This window comes from Macaca nemestrina, chromosome 7 (assembly GCF_043159975.1).
Source record: "Macaca nemestrina isolate mMacNem1 chromosome 7, mMacNem.hap1, whole genome shotgun sequence".
Lineage (NCBI taxonomy): Eukaryota > Metazoa > Chordata > Mammalia > Primates > Cercopithecidae > Macaca > Macaca nemestrina.
In genome coordinates this window covers 62949396-62964098 of record NC_092131.1, presented here as the reverse complement: position 1 = coordinate 62964098, position 14703 = coordinate 62949396, and the positions used below count along the sequence as shown (strand labels likewise).

At 37.8% G+C, this 14703-nt stretch overlaps 2 protein-coding genes across 10 annotated transcripts in view; one reads left to right on the top strand and one right to left on the bottom strand.

Moving 5' to 3' along the window:
- TOGARAM1 (TOG array regulator of axonemal microtubules 1) overlaps positions 1-14703 on the top strand; it is a 114331-nt gene that overhangs the window by 14412 nt on the left and 85216 nt on the right. The window lies entirely within an intron of this gene.
- The window catches only part of LOC105481898 (kelch like family member 28), a 119552-nt gene that overhangs the window by 54207 nt on the left and 50642 nt on the right, over positions 1-14703 (bottom strand). Inside the window, exon 2 of one of the 4 annotated variants that reach the window (XM_071100245.1) lies at positions 1611-1711. The exons of the other annotated variants lie outside the window; for them this stretch is intronic. The gene's annotated coding sequence lies outside the window, so the exon portion shown is untranslated. The remainder of the gene's footprint in view (positions 1-1610; positions 1712-14703) is intronic. 4 annotated transcript variants of the gene reach the window in all.

The window sequence follows — 14703 nt, the reverse complement described above, 5'->3', positions numbered from 1 at the left end:
GAGTTCTCTGGCCTTACATATACTGATCATTGCCTAGATTGCCCTTCCATATCCATCCTCTGACCCCCTTTTCTGGGTAACATCTAATCCTTTGTTGCCTTATCTGAGGTCTTCTTTCATCACATGCTCCATCTCATCCTAAGCTTTCCCTATCACAGTGCTTCTTATTACAGTGAATTGAAATTTATTCTTCACAAGTTTTATTTCCCACTATACTCTGAGCATATTGAAAACAGAGATTATTTTAATCTTAGTATCCAGTATCTTTAGCACAGTGCTTGGCACACAGGAGGCACTTGAAGATGTTTGTTGAGTGAATTAAAGTTATCTCAAGTGTAGATCATTTGTTTAATCAAGCTTTACCTTTAAAAAAAAAAAACTCTTAAAATAATACCTGAAATGTAATGTTATTACGTATTTTAAACTTTTAGCTACCAGTCTTCATGTGTATAGTCAATAAGACCAGCACATGATACTGGGGTTCTTATGCCTTATGTGAAAATCAGTAGTGAACATTTTGTTTTTAACAGTAAATTTAAAAATATGAAAATGCTTCTTTGGTCCTGTATTCTTACAGTTTCCTTCAGAAATAGTTTCGATATCAATTTCTCCCAGAAGTATCTCTCCTTGCTAACTAGATTTGTATACTAGCCCTCTACTTCTAAACCTAAAAATTAGTATTTTAAAAATACTGGAAAGCAATAATTTTGCTCAAAATTGCTAACGACTAAAACCAGAACATTAAGCATACAATTATGTTAAATTGTTTTATTTCTAGTAATTGAGTGAAATTATGTGATTTCATTTCTAAACATTTTTCTAAAACAAAGTAAAGTTAAATTGATCAATGTAGCCATCAAATGCATCTAACTCTTCATATTCTGCTTTATATATATGATTGATTGGCTAGAAATAAAATAATAATTTGGGCCTTCTGAAGCCTTAGCATAAATTGAAGAAAATTAGACTGCCTTTTTAAATAGAAAAATTTGTAGTTCTTCCTATGAGACCCCACACAGAGAAATTTTAAATATGTTGGCCTTCTTAAAGGTGTTAAATGTATGACATGCTTTAGCCTTCTTTTTTTGACAGAGGGTCTCACTCTGTCACCCAGGCTGGAGTGCAGTGGCATGATCTCAGCTCACTGCAACCTCCACCTCCTGGGCTAAAGCGATTCTCCTGCCTCAGCCTCCCAAGTAGGTGGGACTACAGGCATGCACCACCAAGCCTGGCTAATTTTTTTTTGTATTTTTTGGTAGAGACAGGGTTTCACCATGTTGACCAGGCTGGTCTCAAACTCCTGAGTTCAAGCAATCCTCCCTCCACTGCCTCTGAAAGTGCTGGGATTACAGGTGTGAGCCACCGTGCCTGGCCTAGCCTTCTTTTTGAAAAGAACTGGGCAGCACCACCTGAGCTGATTTAAGGGAAATATAAATGGTTTCCGTTTGTATAAATACTAACATGAAAATTTGAGGATAGTTTGTGATTTGTGGGCTTTAAAACTGTGATGGCAACATTCACAAAATCATTATAAGTTTTTAAAGATGTGTGCATGGGGATGTGCTTTCTGGAAAAGGGCACTGATTGACAATCATGAAGAGTTAAGTTACCTTATTGGAGCAAAATATGAGGTAAAGTTAGTTTTCTCCGCTCCTCCCAAATTCCACTGTGCCCTCCAAAAAGGGTGGAGCAGATTACAAAGGACAATTGGCTGTTTGGAAAAAGAAAAATAAAACGTTTAGCTGATATTATAATTGAGCCTTCCTCAGTGAATACTAACCATAAATGTATGACATAGATATAAAAATGAGATTTTTGTGCCTAAATGTTTCTAATTTACTTAGACAAAAATGTGAAGATTAAAAGATAATATAGCAAATTGGAGAGTTAAACATCAAATTATTGATAGAAGCGGTAGTTACTAAAAGAAGATCAAAGCCAGGAGCAGTGGCTCACGCCTGTAATCCCAGCACTTTGGGAGGCCAAGGCAGGAGGAGTGCTTGAGCCCAGGAGTTTGAGAGCAGCCTGGACATATAGTAGAAGACTCTAAAAAAATACAAAAATTAGCCAGGCATGGTGGCACATGTCTGTAGTCCCAGCTACTTGGGAGACTCAGGTGGAGGATCACTTGAGCCTGGGAGGTCGAGGCTGTAGTGAGCTGAGATCATAGTGTCACTGCACATTAGCCTGGGGGACAAAGTGAGACCTTGTCTCAAAAATTACAAAAAAAAAAGAAAAAAGATGATCAAGAGCCAGGCATTGGTTAGTGACATTAAATATGAAATTTCCAGAAAAAAAAATCATAAATATTTCAATTACATATTCCTGTAGCCCATTTTGGAGATAAATAGACCAGTTTGTTTGGAAGGATGATTTTTTAAATGTAGTGGTGGCAGGCCAGGCGGGTGGCTTACGCTTGTAATCACACCACTTTGAAAGGTCGGTGGGGGGGCGGAGCAGATCACTTGAGATCAGGAGTCTGAGACGAGCCTGGCCAACATGGTGAAACCTCGTCTCTAGTAAAAATACAAAAATTAGCTGGGCGTCAAAAAAAAAAAAAAAAAAAAATTAGCTGGGCGTGGTGGTACGCACCTGTAATCCCAGCTACCCAGGAGGCTGAGGCAGGAGAATCACTTGAACCCAGGAGGTAGAGGTTGTAGTGAGCTAAGATGGTGCCACTGCACTCCAGCCTTGGCAACAGAGCGAGACTCCGTTCCCACCTGCCAAAAGTAGTGGTGGGAAATATGATTACATGAGAGAGGGAGGGGCTAGATTGGAGGCTCTTGAATACCATGCTAAGGAATTTAACCTGTTATTTTGACAGTAATTTGAGACTGCTGGATGGTTTTTGTTTGTTTCTGTTTTGGGGGAGGGGGTCTTTTCTTTTTAAAACTCTGTTTAGAAAAATCACAAAAGCAGCAATGTGTAGTTTTGTTTTGTTTTGTTTTAAAGAAAAGCTAGAGATTGGAGACTGGAAAACCGATCACATGCTTATTAGACTGATTTAGGTGTAAATTGTTCATTTTTATGAGGATTAGCAGGGTATCAGGATTAGGAAAAAAGGGATGGATGCAAGAGATATTTCAAAGGATTTAGTGACTAAGTGTTGGAGGAGAGGGAGAGAAAGAGGAATAACTAAAATTTGAACAAAGTAACTAAATGCATCATAGATCCATGAAGAGATAAGAAAGCCTAGAAGGAGGAAGTTAATTTGGGGAGAAATACGAATTTTTGGTGAAGGAAGATAGAATATTCTACTTGAATTGGAAGACTGTTATTTAAGAGATATGAATATAACTGGAGATGTAGATTCTGGAAGTCATGTGCTGACGTAATTGCTGAAACTGTGAGAATGGATGGGCTCTCCAGTGAATGACTTACAGAGCAGGAGAGAGAGGGTAGGATCAAATCTTGTTATACAACCCCATTTAGAGAATAGCAGTAGGAGATATAACCAAATAAAGCAAAGAGAAGTGTGCCCACAAGTTGGAAGAGAGCCAAGAAAAATAGGTTTTAGAATCAAAATGGTGAGGGAGTTTCAAGGAATCATCAGTGTTAAATGCAGCACAGAGCTTGGGGAAAATGAAAATTGGAAAGCACCATTTGTTCTTATATATTACAGCCTACTACTTGTAAAGTGGTTTTTGAAGGTACTTTTCTCTTAATTTTAATCTTTCTTAATGTCCTCTTAAGTTTTCTGATTGTAAAAAAGTTATACATGCTCATTATAGAAAATTTGAAAAATATGGAAAAGCACAGAGGAAAAGTTTGTGCTTTTTTGTATTTCAAAAAATTAATCTCACTCCTAGAGGTCTACAATTAATAATTTGTTGCCTATACTTTCAGTATCATTTCAGTTTATGAATACGGGTGTAGGTTCTTCTATCCATCAATGAAAGTTTCCCCTTTACACTTAATTTTTTTTTTTTTTGAGAGGGAGTCTCCCTCTGTCACCCAGGATGGAGTGCAGTGGCACCATCTCGGCTCACTGCAAACTCCACCTCTCAGGTTCAAGTGATTCTTCTACCTCAGCTTCCTGAATAGCTGGGATTACAGGCTCACGGCCACTATGCCTAGTTAATTTTTGTATTTTCAGTAGAGGTGGGGTTTTGCCATGTTGGCCAGGCTGGTCTTGTACTCCTGGCCTCAGTGTGATCCTCCCTCCTCTGCCTCTCCAAGTGCTGGGATTACAGGCCTGAGCCACTGTACCCAGCCTGAACATTTTTTTCTTTAACATAAAATAATCTGTAGTGGGATTTTTGATAGCTACTTAATATTATATCATATAATATCGTGGTGTGTTTGATCTCTTACTTTGGAATATTTAGACTTTTAATTATGTTTTTGTTTCTGCTATTTAGTGGATTTTTTTTGTGCTCTGACATATTACAGATTGGTAACCAGATTACTGTGATATTTCAAGTTTGCATCTCTGTGTATTTAGGAGTGTTTTAATGGGTTAGTGGAGTCAAGTAATCAGGCATCATTAGCTGGCTACCATTTAGCTTTATTTTTCCTAACAGATTTCACTACAAGGTGGTAGGAATCATAGTAGTCAGTAATCTAGACTAAAAAGTAAGGAGTATACTTGCTTCGTGTGTATGTGGGTACTAGGTCTGTAGTTTTTTCAAGGTAGAGGAATTGATTATTGGAAGGTCACTGGGGCATATAAAAGGGCAGTTTTAGTAGACTGTTACAGGCGGAAACCAAATTTAAAAGTTTATGAGGTGAATTGATGAGGAAACAGGCAGTAAGCAGTTATTCAGCATCTGTCTTTTTAATCATCTAATCTGTGCAAAACTGAGTGAGAGTTTATAAACTACTCTTTATTGCACTGCCCTAGGATTTTTGCCTCATTTAGTATTTAGCACATGTAAGTGATTTATTCCTTCTCCTCAATGATGGTAAACAGTATGATGGTAGGGACTGTCTTCTTTTTTGTTTAATTAGTTTTTGTTTTTGTAACAGTACTAACTACAGTGCTCTTCCCACAAGTATCAACAAATATCTGTTAAATGAGAAAACATTTAAGGGTTTGACAGTGAAAGAAAAGACCAAGCAAGATAACAGCACAAGGATATAACAGGATAAGTTAGTACTGTGCTTTATTTTTAAGTAAAGAACACCTGATTTGGAAGAGTCAGAGAAAGGAGCCATCTGTGAATTACACATGCCTACTCTGTGTCTTTATTATGGTAGGTGTTAGACATGCAAAATGCAGCGATTCAGTCCCTGCAGTCATACTGGAGAGGGAAAGGAAAGGAGACAAGTTCCTAAGTAAAGATTAAATGGGTCAAGAACACAAGCTTAGAGAGAGGTTAGCTTTGGGATAGAGAAGGAAGTCTTTTTCTCTGAAGCTAAAGGAAAAACAAAGAGAAGATGACTTAAAATATTAAAAATTTTTGCTGGGCGTGGTGGTTCACGCCTGTAATCCCAGCACTTTGGGAGGCCAAGGCGGGCAGATCCCAAGGTCAGGAGAGTGAGATCATCCTGGCTAACATGGTGAAACCCCGTCTCTACTAAAAATACAAAAAATTAGCTGGGCGTGGTGGCGGGCGCCTGTAGTCCCAGCTACTGGGGAGACTGAGGCAGGAGAATGGTGTGAACCCTGGAAACGGAGCTTGCAGTAAGCCAAGATCACGCCATTGCACTCCAGCCTGAGTGACAGAGCAAGACTCCATCTCAAAAAAAAAAAAAAAAAAAAAAAAAATTTGAGGTAGCAGGAAACTGTGTGTATTTTAAGTCAAAAGAAAGGAAGATATGAGTTAAGTGCAGTGTTTATCAAATTTTAATATGCAAATGAATTACCTCAGGATCTTGTTAAAGTACAGATTCTGATTTAGTTTGTCTAGACTGGGGCCTGAGCCTACATGTCGAATAAGCTCCTAGATGTTGCTGATGCTAGTGGTCTGTGAACCACTTTGTGAGAAACAGGCTTCCAGATTCTGTTAAACTAAGGGGCAATTAAGAATGAAAAATAGAACATTAGAGATTTTAAGAATGTGGGATTTAGAATAGTTAATATAACATTTGATAAGAAATTAGAAAAACTAAAATTATTAAATTGTACTAATGTGTTTGGTATGGGTTAATCCTAAAACTTGAGATTTTCCTTGGATGTTGGATTTTTCCCGTTAAGATTTAATTTTCCTTTTAAAATTGTGTTGTGATGCATGAAGAATTTTAAAAACTTTTATTTTTTATGCTTGTGAAAATCGCAAACAACACAAAAGCATATCTACTCTTAGGATAGATGTTGCTTATGTCAGAGCTATATAGAACGAACTATTGGTAACAGGATATTTTACCGCGGAAAATGTAGAGGCTACTACCAGTATGTAAGTCTTTTGAGGCATTTGTTTTAGTCACCTTGCATGAATAATGGGTAAACTAATTAAAATTTGGGGAAAATAAGAATATTCATTGGTATTTTATTTTTCATGTGGAAATTGAATTTAAGAGAGTTTATAGGACAAAACTTGTTATTACCTTAACATATGATTATGAGATATGTGTACAGATAAATGTTACAGTGTTTATTAAGAGTAACAATATTTAAAGCAAAGTAAGAAAGTGAGAATAGCCATATCTTTTAGAAGAAATAAAGCAGTTAAAATGATTTAAAACAGGCTAAAGACATGGAAAATATTTTAATGGTACATAATAATATTAAAAATACATCCATTTTTGTGAACTCTTATCATTTCTGTGATAATATACCTTTAGACACATACAAACATGAAATTAGATGATAACATTTAAAATTTCAAAAATTTTAAATAAATTTAAACATAATTAACCTTAAAGTATATTAAATAAGACAATGTATATATTATAATTATTGTTATCATCTTAAAAAAACTGTAACAGCTGAATTCAGTGGCTTGTGCCTGGAATCCCAGAAATTTGTGAGGCTGAGGCTGGAGGATCACTTGAGGCCTGGGCAATATGTGAGACCCTGTCTCTAAAAAAAAAAAAAACAAATAAATTAGCTGGGCGTGGTAGTGAGTGCTTGTAGTCCCAGCTACTTGGGAGGCTGAGGTAGAAGGATCAATTGAGCCCAGGAGTTCAGGTGTGCAGTGAGTTATGATCGTGCCACTGCACTCCAGCCTGGGCAACAAAGTGAGACCTCATCTTTAAAAAATATAAAAATAATAAAAAATAATAATTAAAGAAAAAGAAATTGAAAAAAAAAAAAAAAGCGATACCAGTTCCCTTAATAATGGACAAAGCATATCGATTACCTTGTATACATATTTCTATTTCCCTGTAACTTGTACCTAGGACGATGTCAGCTTTATATATTAAATACAACCTTACCCAAATAAACCAACTTTTGTTTCCTCAGACACAGAGAAAACCAAAAGTCATGTAAACCAAAACTATCTTTTTTTTTTTTTTGAGATGGAGTCTTGCTCTGTTACCCAGGCTGCAGTGCATTGTCACAATCTTGGCTCACTGCAACCTCTGCCTCCCAGGTTCAAGTGATTCTCCTGCCTCAGCCTCCTGAGTAGCTGGGATTACAGGGGCGCACCACCACGCCTGGCTAATTTTTGTATTTTTAGTAGAGATGGAGTTTCACCACGTGAGTCAGACTGGTCTCGAACTCCTGACTTTGTGATCAGCCCGTCTCAGCCTCCCGAAGTGCTGGGATTACAGGTGTGAGAGCCACTGCGCCTGGCTTTCAGATCCTTTTTAAGTGGCAAAAATAAGCATATGTGTTAACATCATCCGAAGCATATATATATATACATCCTTTAACCCAGCAGTCCCCAATCCTTTTGGAACCAGGGACCAGTTTCATGGAAGATAATTTTTCCATAGACTTCAGGGGAAGGGGAATGATTTCAGGATGAACCTGTTCCACCTCAAATCATCAGACATTAGATTCTTAGAAGGAGTGTGCAACCTAGATTCTTTGCATATGCAGTTCACAATAGGGTTTGTGCTCCTATGACAATCTAATACCACCGCTGATCTGACAGGCAGCAGAGCTCAGGCAGTAATCCCAGTGATGGGGAGCTGCAGTAAATACATTTGAAGCTTTGCTCCCTTGCCCGCCGCTCACCTCCTGCTGTGTGGCTGGGTTCCTCACAGGCCAGGACCACCAGTCCATAGCCCAGGAGTTTGGAAACCCTGCTTTAACCTATTGATTGGTTATTCTATGATGTATAAATATAAGACACAAGGGTAAATTATAAAAACAAATTTGATAATCAGTGATTTGCATTTTTATCTTAATTAGAAATTGTTCGGGATCTAAAGTTTTCATTAATTCAATTTTAGTCTAAAATCTTAAAGTTAGCTAAGGGTCTGATAATTACAATAGAAGTTGATATATTAAGCATTATTAGATTTACATCATTATAAGAATTGACCTCTTTTTATAAAGGTATTGTCTTATTAAACTTAGTTGAGTACATGATTTTACAATTTTATATTTTGAAATGTATACAACCTGTGAAACCATTAGAGGAAATTTAAGAAATTTAAGTTAGGTTTTTCTGACAAAAACCTATGATATAGTTTGCACAGCTATATCATACTAATATTATTCTTATGGGGTAGTAAAATCTAGACAAATAACTGTTTTTAAGAAAGTATAATTTGTCCAAAGAACTATCTTAATTAGACTTATTATGTGAACTTTTTTGTTGTTGTTAGAGACACAGCCTTGCTCTGTTGCCCAGGCTGGAGTGTAGTGGCATAATCATAGCTCACTACAACCTCAAACTCCTGGGTTCAAGTGATCCTCCTACCTCAGCCTCCTGAGTAGCTAGGACTATAGGCTGGGGCCAACACACCCAGCTAATTTTTAAATTTTTCATAGAGACAGGATCTTGCTCTGTTGCCTGTTGCCTAGGTTGGCGATCCTTCTTCCTTGGCTTTCCAAAGTGCTGGGATTACAGGCATGAGCCACCACTCCTGGCCCAACTTTTTCTTTTTCTTTTTTTTTTTTTTTTTTTGGGACGGAGTCTCGCGCTGTCATCCAGGCTGGAGTGCAGTGGCCGGATCTCAGCTCACTGCAAGCTCCGCCTCCCGGGTTCACGCCATTCTCCTGCCTCCGCCTCCCGAGTAGCTGGGACTACAGGTGTCCGCCACCTCGGCCGGCTAGTTTTTTGTATTTTTTAGTAGAGACGGGGTTTCACCGTGTTAACCAGGATGGTCTCGATCTCCTGACCTCGTGATCCGCCCGTCTCGGCGTCCCAAAGTGCTGGGATTACAGGCTTGAGCCACCGCGCCCAGCCCCAACTTTTTCTAAACAATTATATACCTGTTACTACAGATACTAAAACTTTCAAGTTTGTTAAGAATTTTTTTTTTTCTTGTTCTTTAACCAGGTGACTGAGGTATTTAAACTCAAAACTAACCTGTGTTGGCTGGGCGCGGTGGCTCACGCCTGTAATCCCAGTGCTTTGGGAGGCCAAGGTGGGCAGATCACGAGGTCAGGAGATTGAGACCATCTTGGCTAACACAGTGAAACCCTGTCTCTACTAAAAATACAAAAAATTGGCCGGGCGTGGTGGCGGGTGCTCCATCTCAAAAAAAAAAACAAAAAAAAAAAACTAAACTGTGTTTTCACCTCAATTTACATTTTGACACCTTCATTTGTTTTTTTCTTAAAGAGACAATATATTTAAAATACATAAAAAGTAAAAAAAAAAAAACAAAAAAAAAACTTGAAAACTTTTGGGTATTATTTAGTCCAATATGATATAACCACTTAACATATTAATATGATGCTTATGAACCAATTGAAACAGGAGCTTGTTCCAGCTGATTTTATCTTGATTTATTAATACTGCCCATAGGGTAGACAGTATATATCAATTTGTGTGCTCCAAAAATATATCATACTCATGAAATGACAAATTTTTCCCTTTTTTATAACATAGATAATTTAGTTTTGATAAACCAGCAGAATTTAAGATGGAAGCAGGTACCAAACTATTAAGAATGTTGATTGGTTAAAGAAACAAAAACATATATTCCTTGTAGCAGAAGTATTACTGTTGAGTGGTAGTTTCAAATATGTTTTCACAAATTCTTTGAGATTCTTCCTTTGAAGAGGTTGGAGTCTAATTCCCCTCTGAGTGTGTTTGGATTTAATAGTTCATTTCTAACAAACAAAGTAGAAGTAATAGTGTGTGATTTCAGAAACTAGGTCATAAAAAGGTACTGCAGCTTCCATGTCGGTTGCTCTCTCTCACTTGACTAGGCTCTGAAGGAAGCTAGCTGCCATGTCTAGAGTGGCCCCTTGGGAGGCCCAAATGGCAAAGAACAGAGGCTTCCTGACAGTAACCACTTGAGTGAATGTCAGGGATTTTCAAGTATCAGTCAAGCCTTCAGTTGACAACAGCCTAGCTAACATTTTGATTGCAGCCTTAGAGTAACCTTAACCATCCAGCTAAGCCACTTAGCCAGAATCATCCCGCTAAGCTGCTTCCAAATTCCTGTTCCACTGAAAAAGAGATAGCAAGTGTTTGTTGTTTTAATCTACTGTTCAGGGATAACACATTAAACAGCAATACATAATGATAATTGTAATTCCCCCAAATTTGGTAAGACACTTTTTATTTTCAAGGTCCATATCTTACACAATGACATTGAATTTTCTTTGTTTTTAAAGTGCTAAACTTGCCTAAGATTTGGAAAACTGTTAAATATTATTTTATTTGGCTTTTGGAAGACATTTTTCTGACTCACTTCATCTAATTTATAATTAATGTGTTCACCATCCGTTCTTTAGCTTTAGAGTTCTGAAGTAATATTAATTTGCAGTTATTCAATTATTTGTAGAAGCCAAAGAAAACTGATCTTTGAATGTTATAAATTTTGTTTCTTCTGTGGTATAGAATTCCATTTTTGTAGATAGTGACGGGTATTGGGTCCATAATAAGCAAACATGAAAAAGCCTTGAGTTTTGGATGGAGGAGAAGAGTAAAGGAGCAGCCTATATCAGTACATTAAAAAAAAAACAAAACAAAAACCAACTGTATTAGTGTATTCTCATACTGCTATAAAGATAGTCTGTTCTCATACTGCTATAAAGATCGGCATTTTGTTCAAAACCATTCAACAAGTCTCTAGGAAGTTCCATGCTTTTCCACATCTTCCTGTTTTCTTCTGAGCCCTCCACACTATTCTAGCTTCTGCCTGTTACCAAGTTCCAAAGTCATTTCCACATTTTCAAGTGTCTTTATAGCAGTACCTCACTACCTCTGTACCAATAAACTATAATAGTCGGTTCTTACACTGCTATAAAGAACTGCCCAAGACTGGGTAATTTATAAAGAAAAGAGGTTTAATTGACTCACAGTTGTGCATGGCTGGGGAGACCTCAGGAAACTTACAATCATAGTGGAAGGAGAAGAGGCACATCTTACATGGCAGCCGGTGAGAGAGAGTGAATATGTGAAGGAGGAACTGTCAGACACTTGTAAGACTATCAGGCCTCATGAGAATTCACTGTCATGAGAACAGCATGGGGGACACGGTCCCCATGATCCAGTCACCTCCCACCAGGTCCCTCCCGTGACGTGGGGATTATGAGGATTACAATTCAAGATGAGATTTGGGTGGGCACACAAAGTCTAACCATATCATAAACATAAAAGACAATAAGGAAAGCAGATTCTAGATTCCCTCCTAGGTATGCCACCTGATTATACTACCATCCAGCAGAAATCACCAAATAGACCGTAAAATCAAAACCCAGTTTCACCCACTGCTGCCATCTGTGTGAACACAGTTGTCCATGTGCTCAATCAGAATCAGAATCAGCCTTTGCCAAGAATACGGTTGCACATATATCTTTGTGTATTATATTGTTGCACATGAGCCACATTGCTCAGTCACTTATATGAGGAAAGTTTAACTGAGAACTCAAGACTCTAGGTCTCAGAAAGGATGCACTTTCAGGCCACATGTTTTAACTCTCCTGTTTGGACTTAGAGGGACAATATATTAGTGAAACCTACAGAAATAAATGGCAAACAAGGAATCAGAGACATTTAGTTGGTTATTTCACACACTAGTTATTTTGCATGCAGTTTGCAATATTTTTTCCTTTCTTTGATCAGTCCTCGTTCTTCCTTGATTCAGCTGATTACCTTACTTTTAACATGTATGAAAACAAACTGCACACAAAATAACTAGTCTATATTTTGTTTGCATATTTTATGAATGTGGTTAGCTAACAGCAACAGAGAGTTCAGTGTGGGTAATCTACCTTGTGTAGGAAGTTTACAGATATTTTAAAAAAACACTTTGGGTTTTTTCTTTTGTTTTTGAGATGGGATTTTGCTACGTTGCCCAGATCATTCTTGAACTTGGGCTCAAGTGACCCTCCCACCTCAGCCTGCTGGGATTACAGGTGTGAGCCACTACACCCAACTGAGGCTTTTTTCTTTTTTTTTTTTTTTTTGACAAGGTCTCACTCTGTCTTCCAAGCTGGAGTGTGGTGGCACAGTTATGGCTCACTGCAGCCTGGACCTCCCAGGCTCAAGCGATCCTCCCACCTCAGCCTCCTAAGTTACTGGGACTACCAGAACGCAACACCTGGCCTGGTTAATTTTTTATTTTTTGTAGAGATGGGGTCTTGCCATGTTGCCCAGGCTGATGTCAAACTCCTGAGCTCAAATCATCCTCCCACCTCCACCTCTCAAATAGCTGAGATTAAAAGCATGAGCCACTGCACTCAGCCTTGATTTTTTTTTGTTTTTGTTTTTTTTAATTTTAGCTATGTAGCATATGTGACAGTCTTTCTAAAGTCTGCCAGTCTCCTTCTGTCAGCACTGCTACCTTGAGCCATGTATGTACTATTTCCCCCATTGGAATATTTTGCTTATCAATCTGAGAAAAGCCTGGGGAGCAATCTGAATGTTCCATCAAAGGAGAGTGGCACATGTAGTCAATGGAATATTAGATAGCCATTAGAGATAATTTATGTCCTTAGACCCAATAGTTCCATTTTTAGGACTTCTATAGGAATACAATATGCAAAGATATGTGTGTAACAATGTTCACTGCAAGATTGTAATAGTGAAAAGTTGTGGCAGAGAAAATGTCCATCAGTAAGGAACTATGAGTCTAAAATAAACAGATGTGTATGGTCTTACATGGAAAGATGTCTACATATTTACTGTGTGCCAGAGTATCATGTGTTCTATTTATTTTTTAAATAGCTTATTGAAGAATGTTTACATATAGAAAAAGAATGTTTACATATATGAAATATGTTTACATATAGATAACAGGATTTATCAGTAAGATTCCAGTGAGAGTGGTCCCAAAGAGTAATTTAAGTTTATATCCTTTTTCTATAGTTTGCATTTTTTAAATTTAATTTTTCTTTTGATAACTTTGATATTTTTCATATTTTTTACAATAAGCAATTATTATTTTTGTAATTAAAATTTATAGCCAGGCTGGGTGGTGTGATCCTATAGTCCCAGGTACTTCGGTAGCAGAGTTGGGTGAAACACTTGAGCCCATGAGTTCTAGGCCAGCCAAGAGAACATAGTGAGATCCTGTCTCTTAAAAAAAAAAAAAAAAAAAAAAGTATAGCCACTTATAAGGGGTTTTAACAGCATGAGAAGTACTTTTATTATAATGTGAAGTTCAAAAGTAGGATATAAAGTTTACATATAGTATCACAGCTGTTTTTTCTAAAGTGTACATGGGAAATTAATTTGAAAGACACAGTGATGTTTACAGAAGGTAACTGTGGTTAATGGGAATAAACTTGTTTAATGCCCACCATGAAGGGGCATGGGTGGAGTCCAGGTGAAACCAGAAAGAACTGGCAAAAGTGAAAAGTTCAAAAACTGGAGGTCAAGATAAAGTTTAGTACAAGCTCAGTAAAGCCAGGAGTACAGGTGATTTCTGAGAGAATTAGATATTAAAAGGTCTTTTTCTGGTAAGTTTTTGCTACCAAAATAGAATTAAAACTATTTTTGAGATGCTTTAATTCTCGTGCCAAAAGCTAAAATAAGATGCATTAGGTGAGAGGATTAAACAAGAGTAAATTTTGTAATTTTTTTTTTTTTTTTGAGACGGAGTCTTGCTGTGTCTCCCAGGCTGGAGTGCAGTGGTGCGATCTCAGCTCACTGCAAGCTCCGCCTCCCAGGTTCACACCATTCTCCTGCCTCAGCCTCCATAGCTGGGACTACAGGCGCCCGCCACCAAGGCTGGATAATTTTTTTGTATTTTTAGTAGATATGAGGTTTCACCGTTTTAGCCAAGATAGTCTTGATCTCCTGACCTCGTGATCTGCCCGCCTCGGCCTCCCAAAGTGCTGGGATTACAGGCGTGACCCACCATGCCCAGCCTAATTTTTGTAATCTTTTTATGAAAAATATGCAGGGATTCAAATGCAAAGGCTAAGAGATAATAGGCTATGTGTAGTGTCTCACGCCTATAATCTCAGCACTTGGAGAGGCCAAGGTGGGCAGATCACTTGAACCTGACAGTTCGAGATCAGCCTGGGCAACACGGCAAAAACCCGTCTCTACAAAAAGTTTAAAAAAAATTAGCTGGGTGTGGTAGCATGTGCTACTTGGGAGGCTGAAGTGGGAAGATCACCTAAGATGGGGAAGGTCGCTGCAGTGAGCCATGATCATGCCATTGCATTCCAGCCTGAGCAACAGAGTGAGACCCTGTCAAAAAAAAAAACAAAAAAAAAAAAACCAAAAAACTCAA